The 19,847-nt window shown below is 38.2% G+C and overlaps 1 long non-coding RNA gene across 1 annotated transcript; it reads right to left on the bottom strand.

The window, feature by feature from the left end:
* Nucleotides 1-816: 816 nt before the first annotated feature.
* Nucleotides 817-1,926, bottom strand: LOC307160705. Its single transcript, XR_013821602.1, has 3 exons — nucleotides 1,761-1,926; nucleotides 1,488-1,694; nucleotides 817-1,316 (listed from the first exon to the last, which is right to left on the bottom strand). It is a non-coding gene; the product is annotated as an uncharacterized lncRNA (long non-coding RNA).
* Between the last annotated feature and the right edge of the window lie 17,921 nt (nucleotides 1,927-19,847).

The following is a 19,847-nucleotide window of genomic DNA, read 5'->3' as shown; positions in this document are numbered from 1 at the left end:
TACATCCCCTAATCTAAAGTGTAAACTATTCATCAGTTGTAAATGTGTTGCAAGTCATTTGTAGATCTTTCTTAACTGTTACAAATGATCAGTACGTGTATACAAGGCAATTACAACCCTTTCTACATCCCCTAATCTAAAGTGTAAACTATTCATCACTTGTAAATGTGTTGCAAGTCATTTGTAGATCTTTCTTAACTGTTACAAATGATCAGTACGTGTATACAAGGCAATTACAACCCTTTCTACATCCCCTAAAGTGTAAACTATTCATCACTTGTAAATGTGTTACAAGTCATTTGTAGATCTTTCTTAACTGTTACAAATGATCTGTACGTGTATACAAGGCAATTACAACCCTTTCTACATCCCCTAATTACTTCACTTCACTTGTTGCAATAGAAATGTGTAAGCAGGCAAATCATCTGATTACTGTAAGCTGCAAAACAATCATTATTTTACAGTGTCCAAATATGAGGAAATGATGCTTAAATGTGACAGCAGAATAACATTTATTTCAACAATGCAGTCAAAAAATAGCATCATTTATATTAAATGTAGCAAACACACAAATAACCTGTAACTGGCATGTTTGCAAAAAAAATGCATTTCTATAGTCTCCACATGACAAATGGTAATTTTGGTAACAACACTTACCACATCTCTCAACACTTTAAGGGGAATATGTTCCTCCTAAACATGTAATAATGCCTATAACATTGCCAACCTGGCACAGCACCTTACTTTTTACTTTCTCTTAATTATGGGGAGAAGCTTTCCATTCTTTTTCAACTTAACAACCTCTGACAAAAGTGCTGGAAATACCACTGAAAATGCAACATCATCTATCTATAGAGTTTTCCAATGTCATGAATGAGACGACCTAGGGCTCCATTGTGATATTCTTTTGCCAGCCATTCGTGCCATTCAATAACAGCAAGGTGGTCCACCAGTAATTCCTCTGTGCGGTTTCCCCTAAGCCTCCACACATTCTCCTTGTAGGTTCTCCAGGCCCTCTCAATGTGTTGGGTGTGAGCTCCTGTTTGGGAATCAACAAATGCCACACTGTGGTTCACTGTATAATGCCTGTATCCGAGCTGAGGCAGAGCATGTCGGTAAGCCCTCCACTCATCACTGAGGATGATGGACCCTCTCTTGGCATGGTGAGCAATAAGTGGAATAAGTTCCCTTCTGGTCCTCCTTTCAACTAAGCGGAGAACTGGTTTTCCAGATTTGTGTCCATGGTATTTCACCCCCAGCATGCCAAACACCCACTTCCTCCTTTTCCATCCACCATCCATTCTTCCTCGCCCATACTGGAAAAAAAAAATGTCCAAAGAAAGAAAGGAATATTAAATAGATTTGAAATTAATTTAAATAGATCATGGTTTAAACCTTGTGTAATTATTGTGGATACTTTAACATTTAAATAGTTATGTAATATTAAAAGTTATTATATTACTTGTAATAATTATTATTATTATTGCCTTTCTTTTATGTCGAAAGTGACTCTCATCTATAACAATGAACTGTCTTCTGCCCCCTATTTGTTGTCCTCTTCTTCTCCTCAATCGGTCCATTGCCACCACACAAGCCTCTCGCACTTTTTGGCCATCTTTGACAAGGTTGCAGAGCTCCCTGCTATGTCATCCTCCATCATATCAATTTGCCGCAAACGAAGTCCTTGAGAGAACCTAAAAAGTACAGAAAATTAATTGACAGCAGGTGATGGGGGCGGTGTGTGTGGTGGTTTAACTAACCTGTACAGAAATGTCATCCATTTGAAGAGGGATACTTTGGAATGACTAAATATTGACTTGTGCCTAATTGACTTCTTTATTATTCTGTGACTGCCTTGCTGGCACCTCCTGGGAGATAGGTGAAAAGACATAGAAGAAGGAAAGAAGGCGAATACATAACATATAAATTCAGATACAGTAGTGGTGAAAGTCCATTGGCACAAGTATTGTACTTTTGATTTGGAGAAACTTTTAGCTAAGTTATTTAATGCTACTTCATAATTTACTATATGAGAAAACTTTTTTAAATACTTTCACTACATAACATACATTTATCTGACATCTATAACTAACTATGAAACTCAAGCTTTTACAAAATATAAGCATGTAATATATAATTAATTTCATTTCATAATATATATATATATATATATATATATATATATATATATATATAAATAAATAAATATATATATATATATATATATATATATATATATATATATATATATATATATATATATATATAGTACAAAGGCATTTAAAATACAGATTTCAAAATTCCACCACCCCACCTTACTTACCATTCAAAATTATCAATCCCATTGCTTTGCTTCAACTTCATTTTATGACCACAGACACTACATTTAATCATCCTTTTAAGTACTTTTTTCTTTTGCAGCCAATTTATAAGTTTCAGATGTTTTTTCCCCTCCACCAACTCCCTCAACTTTCTAGCTAAACTTGCCATCTTTTTGTATGTCTCCTCTGGTATCTGACTATCTGACCCACAGATTGTGTGTGGTCCCGCCAAAACATTCAAATTCTAGCGCTGTGTCACCCATACACAGCCAATCAGATCCAAAGAAATGTAAAGTTATAAAAGTATTATTAAATAATTAAATAATCATATGCATATGTAATTATTACATTTATTTTGTCATTTTAAATATCATAAATAATGAAATATAAAATATTTTATTCTTAATATGAAACATTCTAATTGGTTGAATAAGTTGTGACGTATGTGACCATTAAGAGAGTGACAACAAGCGGCAGAAATGGCGGCTCCGGTTGGTACCCAAAAGCCTTCTACCCGTTTTAGAAAACGGTTCGACCAGAACACTGATGAAACAACCGTCGAGCAAGGAGAAAAAGATGAAGCGGGCAGCAGCACGGGTAAGTATACATTTACCACACCGTGGTAATATTTCTGCTACCTAACTTTAAACAATGTACTTAGCTAATGAATTTAAGTTGAGTTGCACCAAAACTTTTTGATTTGTCTATCAGTGGAAGCATTCACAAACGATTTCTTATTTAGATGGTTAAGTGTCACCCCCCTTTTTTTAAATATACATGAAAATGCACATTTCGACTTTAAATGGTTGTAATTAAAGAATGCTTTGGAGTATAGACGTAAAATTGGTCTTGTTTTAAAGAAGACATTTGCCAGATTTTTGTTGAAGTGAAATAAATTAAGAAAGTGAAACAAAAAAAAGTTATATTAGTTTGTGTTTATGAAAATGTACAATTTAAAAAATTTAATTATTCATATTTTATATAAAATATATATTTTTAAAACCTGGCCGACTCTAAAACTGCTAGAAAATCAAAGCCAAAAATCTGAATAAATTGTGTTTCAAATTTTAGGTTGATATCTCAAAAAATGAGCTTTCAGTGAGATTTTGTTTGGGCGCAGTACCAAACATTTTCACTAGGTGACAACCAGACTCCATTACTGCCCATATAAGGGCGCCTTCATTTCCATATGTGTTATTAAAAACATATTAATATATTTTTTTCTAAAATAATTGAATGGATGATATCTTTTGAACTCTTGGCATGAAAACAAACTGAGGTTTCATCCATTCTTTCATGATTTTTCATGTTCATTGCTATTTCAAAATAAAGGTCTGAACACGCCTTATAAATATGAAAATATTCTTGTTGCAAATTGATAAATTACAGCTCCTCTCTAATTTATTTTGGAAATCATTCACCAAATATGAAAACTAGAGTTTGTAAGCTTTCAAATGATATATAGTTTGTCAAGATTAGTTTATGTTTATTATAGGATATTACTGTTTTAAATATGTAATGATTTTGGGCCCACCGGTGGGCCGGTGACACTTAAGAGGTGGTGCACAGCGGTATGTAGCACCCACACTGTATTTTTCACTAAGAAAAATAAAAAATAAATAAAAAAAATTGCAACGAAGTGATGCACTAGTAGCATTAATTTACCCAATGATGATTAGCCTTTTCTATATAGTGCTATAAATATATACACACACACAGACACACACACACGTAAATATATATATATTATATATATATATATATATATATATATATATATGTGTGTGTGTGTGTGTGTGTGTGTGTATGTGTATATATATAGAGAGAGAGAGAGAAGGCTAATCATTTACTTAATTACATTTACTAAACCCTATACACTAGGCTATTTGTAGAGCTTATAGAAGCTATTCTGCAATGGCATATAAAATCTCACTCTGTAATATCTGAAAGGCATATTGGCATCTAAACATCTGGGCTTAAGTGCTTTTTTAAACAGATATGTATGTTTTTTTAATTAATATGATAAACGTATGTACATATTAAGTGTATTAAAAAAATAATATGCTTCAAGACTAAACATTATAATTAATGTAACACTGAGAGAATACAAAAACTCAAATGAATGTTTAATTTAGTACAGTTATTTTGAAGGAGTAATTGTATGTAGACAAAGCAATTAATTAAGCAATAAATATATAAATAACGTAGGAAAAATAAAATGTATAAATAATGAAAGACATGTTTTTTCCTATTATTTTATTTTAAAATATTGTTCAGAAAAGACAATGTGCTTAAACAAAAATTACATTTCAATATGAGTAATGTATCATGTATTAACATTTTTAGGGTCAATATGACCCAACAGAGTCCACAGAGTCAATTCTGAAATTTAAACATAGCATGTGGGTTAGGTGATTTGAAAGTGCATAATCACCTGATAGGTACAAAACCAGGCCCAGAGCCTTGCCCTTGTTTAAAAAAAACAAAAAAACATGTTAATGAAATTAAAATTATGTAAAACTGATTCTACAATAATACGTACTGTTGTGTCTAAAGCACAACATATTTCATGATATAAACTAGGCCTAGACACAAAGCCTTATTTTAGACAGTATAGTTAACTTTATGGTTCATTTATAGAAATTCACACAAACACATTCTGTTAAAAACTTTCTGTATCGTTTCAGGAGTGACACAATCCCCAACAGCTGTGCTGTTCGCAAAGAAATGTCGCACACAACTCAGTAAGGCAAAGAAAAAAGACGACCTTCAATCAAAGAAAAATGCTGAGTTGACCGAAGAAAGAGACTCTCTACTGAAGCAGTTATCAGAATGTAACTATCAAATTTACAATTACATTCACAGTAACTAAACTTCATGTTGACAAGCTATTGCAAAATGCTAAAACAAACTCCAAAACACCTTAATATTTGCATAATTTGTTTTGAAATTATGTCAAACTCGCTGGATAACTACTGGGGACTTAAAGACGTGATAAAATGTAAGCAGGAACAGATATTTTCTCCTGTATTGTGACGCACATCTGAGTTAAATGAAACATAAACGGATTTTTCACAATAAGATTTATAACATACATTTAGAAAACAGGTAGAATTTTAATTTACTTTAAGTCAATGGGCCCTATCTTGCACCCAGCGCAATGGACTTTGTACACCGGCGAATGTATCATTCCTATTTTGCACCCGCGCACAGCGGACTTTTCCCTCCACAGACGCACATCGGTAAATTAGGAAATGAACTTGCGCTCCCGGAGGCGGTTCAGCGAAAAGAGGAGGCGTGTTCCGGCGCAAATGTTCCCAGGTGCTATTTTGCAGTTTCAGAAAAAATTCTGCAACAGACCAGGAGAAACCTAGTCTAAAGTCAGTGGCGCGTTGCGCATGTTATTCAGAGGCTATTTTAAGGGCGCATGCTTGGCCATAATCAATGTAGTGTGTGCACAACGCACATACACTTTGCTTATCTCATCTACACAGAAGCAGCAGTTTTCATTTTTGCAAAGCATACATTAAATACAAGGAAAAATATTACCACACGAGGGAAATCATTGTTGTGTCCATGAAGATGTGAAAAAATAGGCATAAATCTAGCTTACACATTTACCCAAATTATCATACGCCTGTTTAACCGAAGCTAATTTGGGTGTGTTTCTCCATCCCCATACAATGTCACTTCTCTGTGTTTTACGGCCCTGACGAGAACGTCGGTCTCCTCGGCTGTGAACCGCTCCTGGCGTGCGCTGGCAAATTCGCCGTTATAATAGCAATCCGCCATGGAACAAGCGCGCCTGCTCTTAAAGGGAATGTGAGATGTCTCTCTGATTGGTTTATTTCACGTTACGCCCAAACCACACCTATGAGTAATGAAGCTACTTCAGACTAACACATTTTAGATTTGCATCGGCGCAAGCGACATTTATCCCGCCGGTATAATAGCAACAGCGCCCGAGATCTGCCCACATATTTACTTGCGTTTTGCGTTTGATGCTTACATTTCAGACTGTTAAAATAGGGCTCACAGTCCTTGAATTTTATTGAATGTCATGCTCAAAAAATAATGGGATCCCTGAGTTTATGAGAGGACACAAAAAATTATCATAATAATTAAATTATTATTATGATAAATCATAATAAAAGTCTTTATGTCTACTTGCACACTTTAGCCAAAAAAGAAAAGAAATTAGAAAATACATAAGCCAAGTGGGTAAGTAAGAAATACAAAAAAAACATGTGGTACTGGAACTACCCCTAACTTACTTGGGTATAGCTATTCGGCAAAGGAAACATGACAAACTGACAGTAAACATAGAGATCACTTTTTTACATTTGACCACATTTTCACTATTAAAGTAACAAACCTTTTAAGAAAGCTTATCTCTGACAATAGAAAAATTATATTTATTCGGATGAGGTCATAACTTTATTTTGGTGTTATGTGTCAAAGTATTAATCTTTCTCTCTCTGCATTAGACAAGAAGAAAAGTAGTGCTGGGATAGATGTTTCAGATGCCCTCAATGACTCAGAGTTTTCTAACTCATCAGAGTCATTCAAACAAGCAGCATCTTACTCCCCTACATCATCTTCCTTGTCTTCTTCATCCTCCTCCTCCTCCTCCTCCTCGTCTTCTGATTATCAGAGAAAGAAAGTAAAAAGGCGCAACAAGTACAAGAAAAAAAAGAACCAGAAGGGGAAGAAGAAGAAGAAAGAGAAGATAAGGAAGGACAGAAACTTTGTAAAGAGAGGTAAGTAGTGTTAGTTTTGATCATCTTTAGCTGAGCAGTTGATTGGTGGCTGGATCAGACATAAGAGTTTAGTGGGGAGAAATCTTTATTCAAGGGGACAGTGTAGATGTGTAGACAGTGTCATGTAGGACCTCCTTATGGAGAGCCTGCAATACACAAGATAAGAGACAAAAAATGTAGTGTTATTGTAATTATTAGACCGTTGGTTCACAGTACGCTTCAATGATAGAACTGGTGTTTTTGTTTTGTTTTTTTGCAGCTGTAAATCCAAATCAGGTTGTGAAAAGAGACAAAAAGATCTTACGTCAGTTTAGGCATGGGAAGAACTTGAGGTCTTCCTACAAGGCTGTCGGAGTGGACAGAAACACAGTGGTCGCCAGTGCTGCAATTGCAGAACTTGCCATTGTGTCACAAACAAAGTATGAAGAACTCCTACACGGCTACTCCAGAGGCCAGAAGCTGCAGACCTTTATCCAGAAGTGTTCAGATGCCTTATGCAATGACCCAGCACTTTTGTCAGAGGTTGATAAGTTGAAAAAGAATGGAAAGCTTCTCCCCATAATTAAGAGAAAGTAAAAAGTAAGGTGCTGTGCCAGGTTGGCAATGTTATAGGCATTATTACATGTTTAGGAGGAACAATATTCCCCTTAAAGTGTTGAGAGATGTGGTAAGTGTTGTTACCAAAATTACCATTTGTCATGTGGAGATTATAGAAATGCATTTTTTTTTTTTTTTGCAAACATGCCAGTTACAGGTTATTTGTGTAATTGCTACATTTAATATAAATGATGCTATTTTTTGACTGCATTGTTGAAATAAATGTTATTCTGCTGTCACATTTAAGCATCATTTCCTCATATTTGGACACTGTAAAATAATGATTGTTTTGCAGCTTACAGTAATCAGATGATTTGCCTGCTTACACATTTCTATTGCAACAAGTGAAGTGAAGTAATTAGGGGATGTAGAAAGGGTTGTAATTGCCTTGTATACACGTACTGATCATTTGTAACAGTTAAGAAAGATCTACAAATGACTTGTAACACATTTACAAGTGATGAATAGTTTACACTTTAGGGGATGTAGAAAGGGTTGTAATTGCCTTGTATACACGTACTGATCATTTGTAACAGTTAAGAAAGATCTACAAATGACTTGTAACACATTTACAAGTGATGAATAGTTTACACTTTAGATTAGGGGATGTAGAAAGGGTTGTAAATGATTTATTCATGCATTTACACATCATCTATAACAGGTGTTGAACACTGTAGTGTGTACTGCAGTGTAAGTGCTGACTGGTGAGGGTATAGACAGCTGTCTTCTCTGAAACACATGGAGTCTATAACCACTGTGCACCTGATGTGAGCTTCCGTGAAAGGTAAAACCAGTTCACATCACTAGATCCCACACAGAACACAAATCTGCACCGATGAGTGAAAGGATTTAACTTAACGCATTGCAATCCCCTGACTTTAAGTCATTTTAAAATGTTTATTCATTTGACAACTAGTAATTTATTATTCTTAAAAAAAAAGAGCTTTAGCATAATTGCATTCTCGTGGGTTTTAACCCACCAGCTTACAACTATAACGATGCATCAAAACATGATATACTTATCATTTACTAATGTTTTGATCATCATTTGTTCATGATTAACAATTGTTTATTGATATAATGGTACATTGACATTTCAGTGATTAATAATATATTAACTAGTAACTTAACCATTTACTATATAAAATGTTAGCATATCACTTCCTAATCATCTATATATGTTTTGTAAATGATTAGTTCATCATTAACTAACCACTTATTAATGACTTACAACTGAACGTTATTATAAAGTGTTACCAACGACCCAATATTTACTGAAAACGTCCTACCCTTTAAATAAGAGGTGAACCATTGTAATGCCGTGCCTTGAACCCCTACTGCATATTGAAGTCGTTTCAAGAGGATGTCATGGTCAATAGTGTCGAAGGCTGCACTCAGATCTAACAGTAACAGAATAACAGATGACCCTGAATCAGTAGACAACAAAAGATCATTCGTAACTTTAAGCAAGGCTGACTCTGTACTGTGAAGCGCTCTAAAACCAGATTGGAACTTATCCAAAATGTTAAAGGCATCCAGGTAAGAAGTAAACTGTGAAAGCACTGCTTTCTCTAAAACCTTGGAAATAAATGGGAGTTTAGAAATTGGCCGGTAGTTACTAAGAACAGATGGATCAAGGTGAGATCTTTTTAGCAGGGGCTGTACAGAAGCATGTTTAAAAGACTCAGGGAAAACCCCACTAGACAAAGAACTGTTTATAATAGTTAAAAGCGCAGGGCTAATAGTGTCTAATACCTCTCTAAACAAACGGCCAGGCAGTACATCAGATTGACAGCATGTAAATTTCATCTTAGAAATGAATGCACTTAATTGAGATTGAGTCACTGGTTTAAAACTAGTGAAATTGCTAGAAGGAGAGATCGGGGGAGAAACAGCCATGTCAGGAGGAGAGAGGTGAGATCTGATATCTAGTATCTTCTGTACAAAGAAACCTAAAAATTCTATGCAGGTCTCGAGATTGCCAACAGGAGCTGAGCAAGTGGCTGGATTAAGTACTGAGTTTATAGTTTTAAAAAGAACTTTTGGCCTGTTTGCATTCATGGCAATAACATTTGAAAAGTATTGAGATTTTGCATCACTGACCGACTTTTGATAGGTGGCAAGACAATCTTTTAAAATTTGATAAGAGACCTGAAGCCCATCCTTTTTCCACCTGCGTTCAGCCCTTCTGCACTCCCGTCTGAGCACACGGGTAGAGGCATTTAACCAAGGTTGAGAATTAGATTTAGGTTGTTGCCTTCTAGGCTTCAGGGGAGCAACAGTATCCAATGCTGTAGAACAGGCAGAGTTGAAGACGAGAACCAGCTGGTCAGTGTTCATATCAGGTGACAAAGAGACCTCACAATAAGAAAAGATTGTAGAGAATTTTAGTGCAGTAGTGGCATGAAAAACACGGGAACTGCACACAGGCTGAGAGAGGATGGGCTGTACATATGGGACTGCAGGTTCAAATAATACAGAATAGTGATCAGAAATACCAGCATCAAATACTTCACATGAATGTATAGAGAGAGCGCGAGTCAAAATAAGATCTAGTGTATGGCCCAGGTTATGAGTGGGAGAAGAGACACACTGTGGGAAACTGAGCGAGTCAATGAGATTCATAAAATTTTTAACCATAGGTTTAGAGGGGCAGCAAACATGGATATTAAAATCCCCCAGAACCAACAGTCTATCACAGCGTGACACTTGATTTGACAGGAATTCTGAGAGCTCATGGATAAACGTTGTGCTAACTTTGGGTGGTCTGTAAATCAGGATGCAAATTAGAGGACCATTGAGGTCGATGTGCAGGAGTTGTGCCTCAAAACTAGAAAAAGCATCTACAGGCAGTAGTTGACATTTAAATGACTTCTTGAAAATTGTAGCTAGACCGCCACCAGATCCATTTGGCCTGGGAGAGCTGTAAAAGGAACAGTCAGGAGGAGATAGTTCACCCAGAGACGAAAGATCGTCAGGTTTCAGTCACAAACAGAAAATCCAAGGCATAAGATGAGAAGAAGTTGTTCATAATGAATGTTTTATTTGACAGTGACCTAGCGTTTACTAGAGCCATTTTCACTGAAGGCTGAATTGTTGCAGAGGAAGTTGTAACTGGCGGTGGATCCCCAAGTGGGGCATATTCCAGAGAACGATGATTTGCAAAGTTAATATTTCCACCCTCTCTGCGAGATTTTGCATACAGCCGACGAGAAGAAGACCAGACAACGGGGATAGTACATCCGTCAACTGAGGGAACTGAGGTAGTGAGCCGAGTGCAATGTTTGTGGGAGCCCTGATGTATGTAACAAGGCCGGCGAGCGATACCGAGAGCAGCGCAGTGATTATGAAGGTTAGTGGGCAGCGATGGCCGAACTTTAGGGTTCAGGTGATGCAGATCCAACGACGAATAGAAAGTCATGTCATAAAAACCCCACCAGCAAAAAGGCAGCAAAGTTTCTTGAGACAGCACGCAAAAATAGAAAGAAGCAGATAAAAACGTTACGGGCAATAAAAAGAGGAGGATCATCCTAGAGTCGCGCATACCCAGCCAGGTTTAAAACCACGTTAGCCAGCACACCGAGCAGCTAAACTACAACACAGTGCAAATATATGGAAGATACAGCCCTTTCTAAGACCATATCAACCAGACCAGCATCTGGCAACCAATAATCCGAGAGAAAGTGAATACTTACTCACGGAAGACAGATGAAGTAGCCTGTTGCTTCGGTGGCGAAAGCTCGCGTTTGGCAGGTAACAACTTGACTGAGGGGATACAGAGACAGTTCATAAACAGCGCCGTATTTACTCAAATCGGCATTAAAACATCTGCAGGATGAACTCAAGGGAGTTAGGATCCAAAAATTAAAACTGCACGCTTGAGTAGTCCATAATTAGTCCACAATTTGTCATGAAAACAGAAGGATAGCGGGAGAGCAGCGGCTGTCAGAACACGCCAGCGTTCGCTCAATCAAAGTTCCCACTCAAAACGAAATACCGCAATCGTGCACAAATCGATGATGATGTGAGGCTATGTTTATCAGACATTGCGCCAAGAATTGAGGATCTTTGCAAGGCAAAGCAGGCTCAGGTCTCACATTAACATCGCCTACCTGCAAGCTTCTGTAAAAAATGCAGATGCCTAATATTAGGCCTAGTAATAATAACAATAACTAGAATGTACATTTCCTGAAGAAAATGTGAAGTGGTGCTTGCAGTGGCAAAACTCGCCACTCGGTTGCTAGAGTGTGGTACATGATTGCATACGAGCCAATAAACATGTCTGTACGATGTTCTGGTGCTGAGATATGGCTTATTCATGTTGTTCAGGAGGTTGCTAGGGTGTTGGTAGGGTGTTCTGGGTGGTTGCTAGGCAGCTGCTAGGGTGTTCTGGGTGGTTGCTAGGGCATTGCTAGGGTGTTCTGGGTGGTTGCTAGGTGTTTGCTAGGGTATTCTGGGTGGTTGCTATGGTGTTGCTAGGGTATTCTGGGTGGTTGCTATGGTGTTGCTAGGCGGTTGCTTGGGTATTCTGGATGGTTTCTAGGCGGTTGCTAGGCAGCTGCTAGGGTGTTCTGGGTGGTTGCTAGGGCATTGCTAGGCTGGGTGTTCTGGGTGGTTGCTATGGTGTTGCTAGGCGGTTGCTAGGGTATTCTGGGTGGTTGCTATGGTGTTGCTAGGCGGTTGCTAAGGTATTCTGGGTGGTTGCTAGGTGGTTGCTAAGGTATTCAGGGCGGTTGATATGGTGTTACTAGGTAGTTGTCACAGATGGTTACTATTGAGTTTTTATAGAGTTCTTAGAATGATTTAACACTTAACTAATCGCTATTAGCATGTAGCTATTCACTGCTAGCATGTGTAGCATGTTGGAAGTGCTGTTTGCTAGCATGAGTCAAAAGAGCCAAACCTCATCTCTATACGATGTTCTGATACAGAGATATAGGTCTTGCAATACGGTTGCTAGGGTACTCAAGTTTGGTTGCTATGGAGTTGCTTGGGAGCTGGGAGCTTTAAATGTAAGAAGTTTAAAGTGGTTTGAAGTTTAAAGTAGTTTACAGTAGTTTGAAGTTTATGACAGATAGATAGATAAATAACTTAGATAGATACTCGCACACACACACACACACACACACTAACTCGCTCACACACTCACTCAGACACACACACGCACACTCAAGAGTTTATGAGTTTAGAGTTTATAAGTGTATAAATTGATGAGTTTATAAGTGTATGAGTTTTTGAGTTTTGAGTTTATACGTTTAAATGAGTTTAGAGTTTATAAGTTTAAATGAGTTTAAGAGTTCAGAGTTTATTAATTTATGAGTTTAAGAGTTCTGTAGCTCCCCCCAGTAATTTCACGAGCACAAGGATTCTCTGATGACAGGCGATTTATTGACTGGTTCACCATGAGGATAACCATCCAACTCAAGATGCCGTGAGAACTAAACATACAAAAATAAAGTTACAATAAAGAATATAAATAAATCAAATAAATAAATGTTGACTTTGTAAACTTTCCGAACAGAGTTAAATTCACTTTAACAGCAAACTATGGTCATTGTATAGATATCACTCTTTTCCACACAGCAACACAATCCACATTAATCACATACAATATAAATGACAAACTTACTTCATTGGCTGCTTATTACCAAAGGAGAACTTAATCTTGCATCTTGTAATATCTTCTGTAACTTCAGATGGGTAAATAAACTTATACTCTTTAGAAATGTGGAATACAGCTTGAACCCGCCATGCGGTGTAGACAACTTTCTTCCTGAGTCACTCTGTGCTTTTCATAATAAAAGTCTCCACTCAAACAGCTCTTTACAAAGCAGTTTCAAATTAAAAGTCTTTAACAAAATAATTAAATAAACATGAAATATTAACTGACTTCTCTGACAGTTACACTCCCACCAAAGCACTTTCTTGTGATTTTTGTAACTGAGTGACATAACTTTTAATCAAAAATATTATGGACTAACCCAAGGAATGGTAGACACAAGGTACGCTTTTAATCTGCTTCAATCAGGGTAACTATTTTCTGGATGGGCCTTTCGAGGTAAGTCGGTTTAGTAACACGTTTGCCCTTTTTATCCAGTGTCGAATCACTGATTAATAACTTCACTGTTCTCACACAGCCATCTGTACCACTGTGCACTTCTGTTACCTTCGCTAGCTTCCACTGACTGCGTGGAGCTGTGTCATCTTTCAGAATGACAATGTCATTAACCTTTGCATTTCTACGACGTTTGTGCCATTTCTGCCCGTGTTGCAGGTTTAGAAGATATTCCTTTCTCCATCTTGACCAGAACACATTTGCTAAATACTGCACCTTACGCCATCTCTTACGAAGGTAAAGGTCTTCCTTGACAAACTCTCCAGGTGGTGGTAAAATTATTGAAGTCTTCATAGTCAAGATATGGTTAGGTGTAAGAGGCTGTGGACCAGATGGATCATTCAGATGCTCTGTGGTTAAGGGTCTGCTATTCACGATAGCCATGACTTCATAGAGAAATGTTCTTAGTGAAGCACTATCATGTCTTTGAGCTGATTGATCCAGAATGGATGTCAAAACACTTCTTACTGTTCGAATTTGCCTCTCCCAAATGCCACCCATGTGACTGGCTGATGGGGTGTTCATGATGAATTCACAGCCAAACTCCTTTAGGCGTTCTTGGTTAATTTCCTTTAGTGCCTCAGCAAATTCTCGTCTTGCACCAACGAAATTAGTGCCCTGGTCAGACCTAAGTTGACGCACAGGTCCACGTATGGCAATGAAAGCACGCAAAGCATTAATGAATGCGTCTGTGGATAAATCATCCAGCATTTCTACATGGACCGCCCTGGAACACATACATGTAAGTAGAAGCCCATAGCGCTTCAACTCCTTTCTTCCTTCTTTGACGTAGAAAGGACCGAAACAGTCCATCCCACAGTATGTGAAAGGATGGGTTGTCTCCATACGTTCCTGAGGAAGGTTCGCATTCCTTTGCTCTTCGGTGCATCTTCTCAGCTTCCTGCACCTAGTGCATTTGTAGATATATGAAGACACTGCTTTGCTACATCCCAAAATCCAGAAACCGTTTGATCTCAGTTCATTGATAGTCATTCCTCTCCCTTGGTGATACACTTGCTCATGATAATGTCTGATGAGTAATGTTGATATATGACTATGTCGTGGTAGAATTGCTGGGTGTTTCACATGTGGGTGTAATGCAGCATGTACTAAGCGACCTCCCACCCTGAGGATTCCATTCTCATCTAAGAAGGGATTCAGGCGATGCAGTTTGTTTGTGCTGTTGTTGGACTCAATCTCCTTCTGTTGCCGGAGTCTTTGGATCTCATCACAAAAGGCTGATTGTTGAACCATTTTGATAATGGTAAGCTCTGCATCCTGTCTTTCTTCAATACTGGTGGCTTCATTAACCCTTGAACTTAGACCTTTGACTTCCTTGGAACATCTCTGAAGTCTTGCAATAGCTTTTACCACTCTTGTCCAATCCGAAAACTTGTGAAGTCGATCAAGCAATGATCTTTCTTCTTTTGTTTGAGTTTTATGAACTTGAGCTTTTCGTAGCTCTGGGTCATTGTCTATGATCTCTCCCACTGTAACATCTCTGGGCAGTTCATCTTTCCACAGAAACTTTGGTCCTGTGAACCAGTTGGAGGATATGAGCTCTTCTGCTGTAAGTCCTCTGGAAGCATAATCGGCAGGGTTCTCTTCAGACGCCACATATCTCCATTGTTTTTTATCTTTGTTTGATGCGTTGAACGCGGTTTGCAACAAAGACATGAAATCTTTTGGCGTCACCGAAAAGGTGTACTTTCATCCTATAGACCTGTGGCTTGGATTCTAGATATCCTTTCTCCCACCAGAGGAACCGTAAGTAGTCTTGATCTTCTTCCTTTACATGAAATTGGTGAAACATGCGCTCTATGTCACACATGATTGCCACCGAAGCGACAGAGAACACCTATAAGGGTGTTTGTTAACTCTGGACCAGTTAGCAAATGGTCATTGAGGGATGAACCTTGGAACTTTGCTGAGCAATCAAAGACTACACGGATCTTTCCAGGTTTTTGAGGATGATAAACCCCATGATGGGGAATGTACCAAGCAGGGTTCTTGTCTGTTTCTTCAGCTGGGACTTTCTCAGCATCTCCTCGAGCAATTGTCTCATTCATAAAGTCTACATAGTCTCTATAGTATTTCTCTTCTCTTTTAAGCCTTCTTTCTAAGCTTTTGAGGCGATGAATAGCACATCCTTTATTATTGGGCAAGTTTGGTCTGTCTTCTTTGAATGGCAAAGGCATTTCGTAATGACCATCTTCTTTGTGTCTGATGCCTGTTTCCATTTTTGACAGAAAACGTAGATCTTCTTGAGAAAAACAACTATCCTCTGCTGCTTTCTCATTGAAGTCAGACTCAAGAGCTTTGATGACATTTGATGGAGTGATTACTTCCTTTATCTGTGTTCTACATATGTACTGAACTTCACTTGTAAGATTGAGAGAAGACTGTAGACTTGGCAGCACTTGTTTCACTATAATGCGATGACTCACTCCAATGGCATCTCCGTAGGAATTGCCACAGCCAACAATGCTCCAGCCCAGATCCGTTCTTTGAGCAAATGGCTGATTTTCTTTACCAGACACAATTTCTCTAGGAAGAAGAGCTTGAGGGCAGTTGTAGCCAATCAGGAGGCCAATATCACAAACTTGTTTAGGAGCAATCTTCTCAGCTATATGCATTAGATGAGGCCACACTCTTGCAGTTTTGGGTGTAGGAATGTGAGTTCTGTTAGCAGGAATGAACTCTCTAGAATAGGTTACTGGCAAAGAGATCTTCTTATCTGAATAAAATCCTCTCACCTTTAAACCAATTATCTTCTGGCATGGAACAACTGTACTCTTGGATACCATCGTTGAGAGCTTCAGCTGCACAGATTCCTTCTTTGTGTCAAGAGCTTGAGCTATCTCTTCCAGAATGAAGGTAGTGTCACTCTGGGTGTCAAGAAGTGCATATACCAGAACTTCATGATTTGGTTCACTGGTAGCTGATACCCATACTGGAACAATTGTAGAGGTGTGAGTATTATTTACATCCTGTATTACTTGATTAGATGTTGCTTCTTTTGCAGTATCTTTATTCTGTACCAACTCTGGGTTTCTTTCCTTTAACTTCTCTTTTGACTGACCTGACTGTGGAATCCTCTTTGCTTCCTTGATACGATCCTCATGTAAACATGATGGGTGCTGCTTCTGACACTTCTCACAGACACTCCTGTCTTCACAGTTCTTTGAGTGATGGCCAGGCTTCAAACATCCAAAGCATAATTTATTCATTTGGACAAACTTGACTCGCTCTGCAACATTCTTCTCCATAAACTTACGACATTTGTGAATACCATGTCCTGGTCTCTCACAAAAGGTACATTTTGCAGCATCTGCTTTTTCTCTGGACTGTACTGTTAACACCTTTGCTCTAGTGTCTTGACTTCTTGATACCTTTCCCTTTACGATCTCATTAGACTTCAGTGCATGAAGTGACGTCACTGGGTTACAAGCTATCTTAGCTTCTCGTGTTAGAAACTTTACAAACCGACTGAAGTTAGTAAATGTCTTAGTTTCTTCTTCAATTTCTATGACCTGACGATTCCACTCTGAGGCCAACCAATCAGGAAGCTTGGAAAGGATTTTCTGGTTCTCATTACAATCATTGAGGACTTCAAGACCCTTAATCTGAGACATAGCTGCTTCACAGCCTCTGAGGAAGTCAGTAAATTCTCTCAGCTCAACACTGTCCTTGGAACCAATCTTTGGCCATGAATTAAGCTTGTCTCGAAAGGCTTTAGCAATGACGAATGGGTTTCCATACCTTTCTTCTAGTACGCCCCATGCTGCTTGATATGCCGACTCTGTGCCTAGCAGGAAGTAACTTTCAATGGCCTTCTTAGCTGGTCCTTCCACATATTTGCGCAAGTAGTAAAGCTTCTCATTCACTGGTATGTTTTTTCTGTCGATCAGAGTTTGAAATGAGATTTTCCAATCGCTAAATCTGAGAGAGTCTCCATAAAATGTTTCAGGTTCAGGTATAGGAAGACGACTTGAGCTGATAGATTCTGCTAACACCTTAACAAGGTCTGCAGTGCTGGCTTTTTGATGTGATTTTGTTACACTTTCCTGTGGAGGTATGCTTTGTAACACGGAGCTGCTTAACTTTGGTACATGCTTCTTTTTTACAGATATGCAGTCACGAAGTAGCTCTCTAGTTTCTTCCTTTGAGTCTTCGTTCTGCTCGTAGACTTGCATTCGTGCTTTTGCAGCATTCAAACTTTTTAGTGTCTCCAAGCGCTCAAGCTGTCTGCGCTTGTCTTCTAATGCCATCCGTCTAGCAGCATTTTCAGCTTCAATCTTAACACGAAGCCTAGCTTCTTCTTCTTCTCTTTCTAGTCGTCGCTTCAATTCTTCAGCTTCTTGTTCTGCTATTCTCCTTTTATCTTCAGCCTCAAGTCTTTGTAGTTCTTCCAGTTCATGCTCTTGTTGCTGTAATATTACTAATGTTGCTTCATTTGCAGCAATTTCTGCAGCAGCCTCTTGTTTCTTAGCGGAGGAAAAACTTGAACCTCTGGAGCTCGACTGAGAAGACCTGGAATGTCCATAACTTGATTTGGAGGCTATGGATGAGAACACTGAACCTGTATCAATACAGCATGCTTCTGGTCTAAGAGGATCTTGACCCTCAGCTCCCTCACCTAGACGACTCCATGCAGACTCAACTATCATTTTTGTGACTGCTCCACAAGTGTCTACTCTGCGGCGAGTATCACTGTCTGGACTCACATTTTGTCGCAACTCTTCATAAGCAACATTTACATCCTTTGAAGAACCACTGATTTCTTCTATGAGGCTGTTCAACATGTCATTGGAGAGACGCCCCATTAGTCTTTGTCTAGCATCTCTAGCAAGAGTCTTCCATTTCTCATAAGAGCGTTGAAAGCAATTTTTAAGTTGAGTCAGCCTTTCATCATGTAACTCTTTACCTTTCTCAGTAAATTTGTGTGCTCTTTGACTTCTTCGTGGCTCTTGCTCTGTTGTGTCATCAACAGCTACTAATGCTTGTGTGTCTACACATTCTTGGGATTCTAGCTGCTGCTGTGATTGCACAGTATCTGTTATATTTTCTTTGCCACTCTTAGCAGACTGACCACCTTCTGCCATTTTATGTATCTCTTAGTTACACTGACTACTCTAATTGAATAATTGTACATGTAACGTGAACTGTACTGAACTTAAATAGACAGATGTTTCTCTTTTGATTTTTAACTATGGTTAAAGTAGTATTTTAACAGTTAAATCACCTGTATAGTAAACTTGTAACCGAAATTCAATAACACTTAAATCAGGTTATTTTTAGGCGTTGTACTTTGCTATTTTTCACAATTAATTATGTTACTTACAGCTTGAACCCTGCTCAAAAATGACTTAAACTTGAAAAGGAAAGTACATAACACCAGCACTTCTTTAAACACTGTACTGAACACTTAAAGAGTCCTTTTTTAGCAAATGGCAAAAATAAGTCCACTTCAAGCACCTTAACTTGAACTTGGTTGTGCTTATCTTCTTGTCGGCCTAAACTTGACAATGCCTTTAAACTCTGTGCATGTGCATGTCACTAGCTTCTTGGTTACCAGTGTATACAATGCTTGTAGAATCCAGAATGATGGAACTTGGAGTTAACTTGACGCTCACTTGACTGCTGTTTGGTAACGTTCCTTCTCCTACCCGTGAAGAGCAGATGAATTCCACGAGCACAAGGATTCTCTGATGACAGGCGATTTATTGACTGGTTCACCATGAGGATAACCATCCAACTCAAGATGCCGTGAGAACTAAACATACAAAAATAAAGTTACAATAAAGAATATAAATAAATCAAATAAATAAATGCTGACTTTGTAAACTTTCCGAACAGAGTTAAATTCACTTTAACAGCAAACTATGGTCATTGTATAGATATCACTCTTTTCCACACAGCAACACAATCCACATTAATCACATACAATATAAATGACAAACTTACTTCATTGGCTGCTTATTACCAAAGGAGAACTTAATCTTGCATCTTGTGATATCTTCTGTAACTTCAGATGGGTAAATAAACTTATAC

This window comes from Squalius cephalus, assembly GCF_949319135.1.
Source record: "Squalius cephalus genome assembly, chromosome: 6".
Classification (NCBI taxonomy): Eukaryota; Metazoa; Chordata; class Actinopteri; order Cypriniformes; family Leuciscidae; genus Squalius; species Squalius cephalus.
The sequence above is the reverse complement of the archived record's forward strand: the minus strand, read 5'-3'. Positions and strand labels throughout refer to the sequence as shown.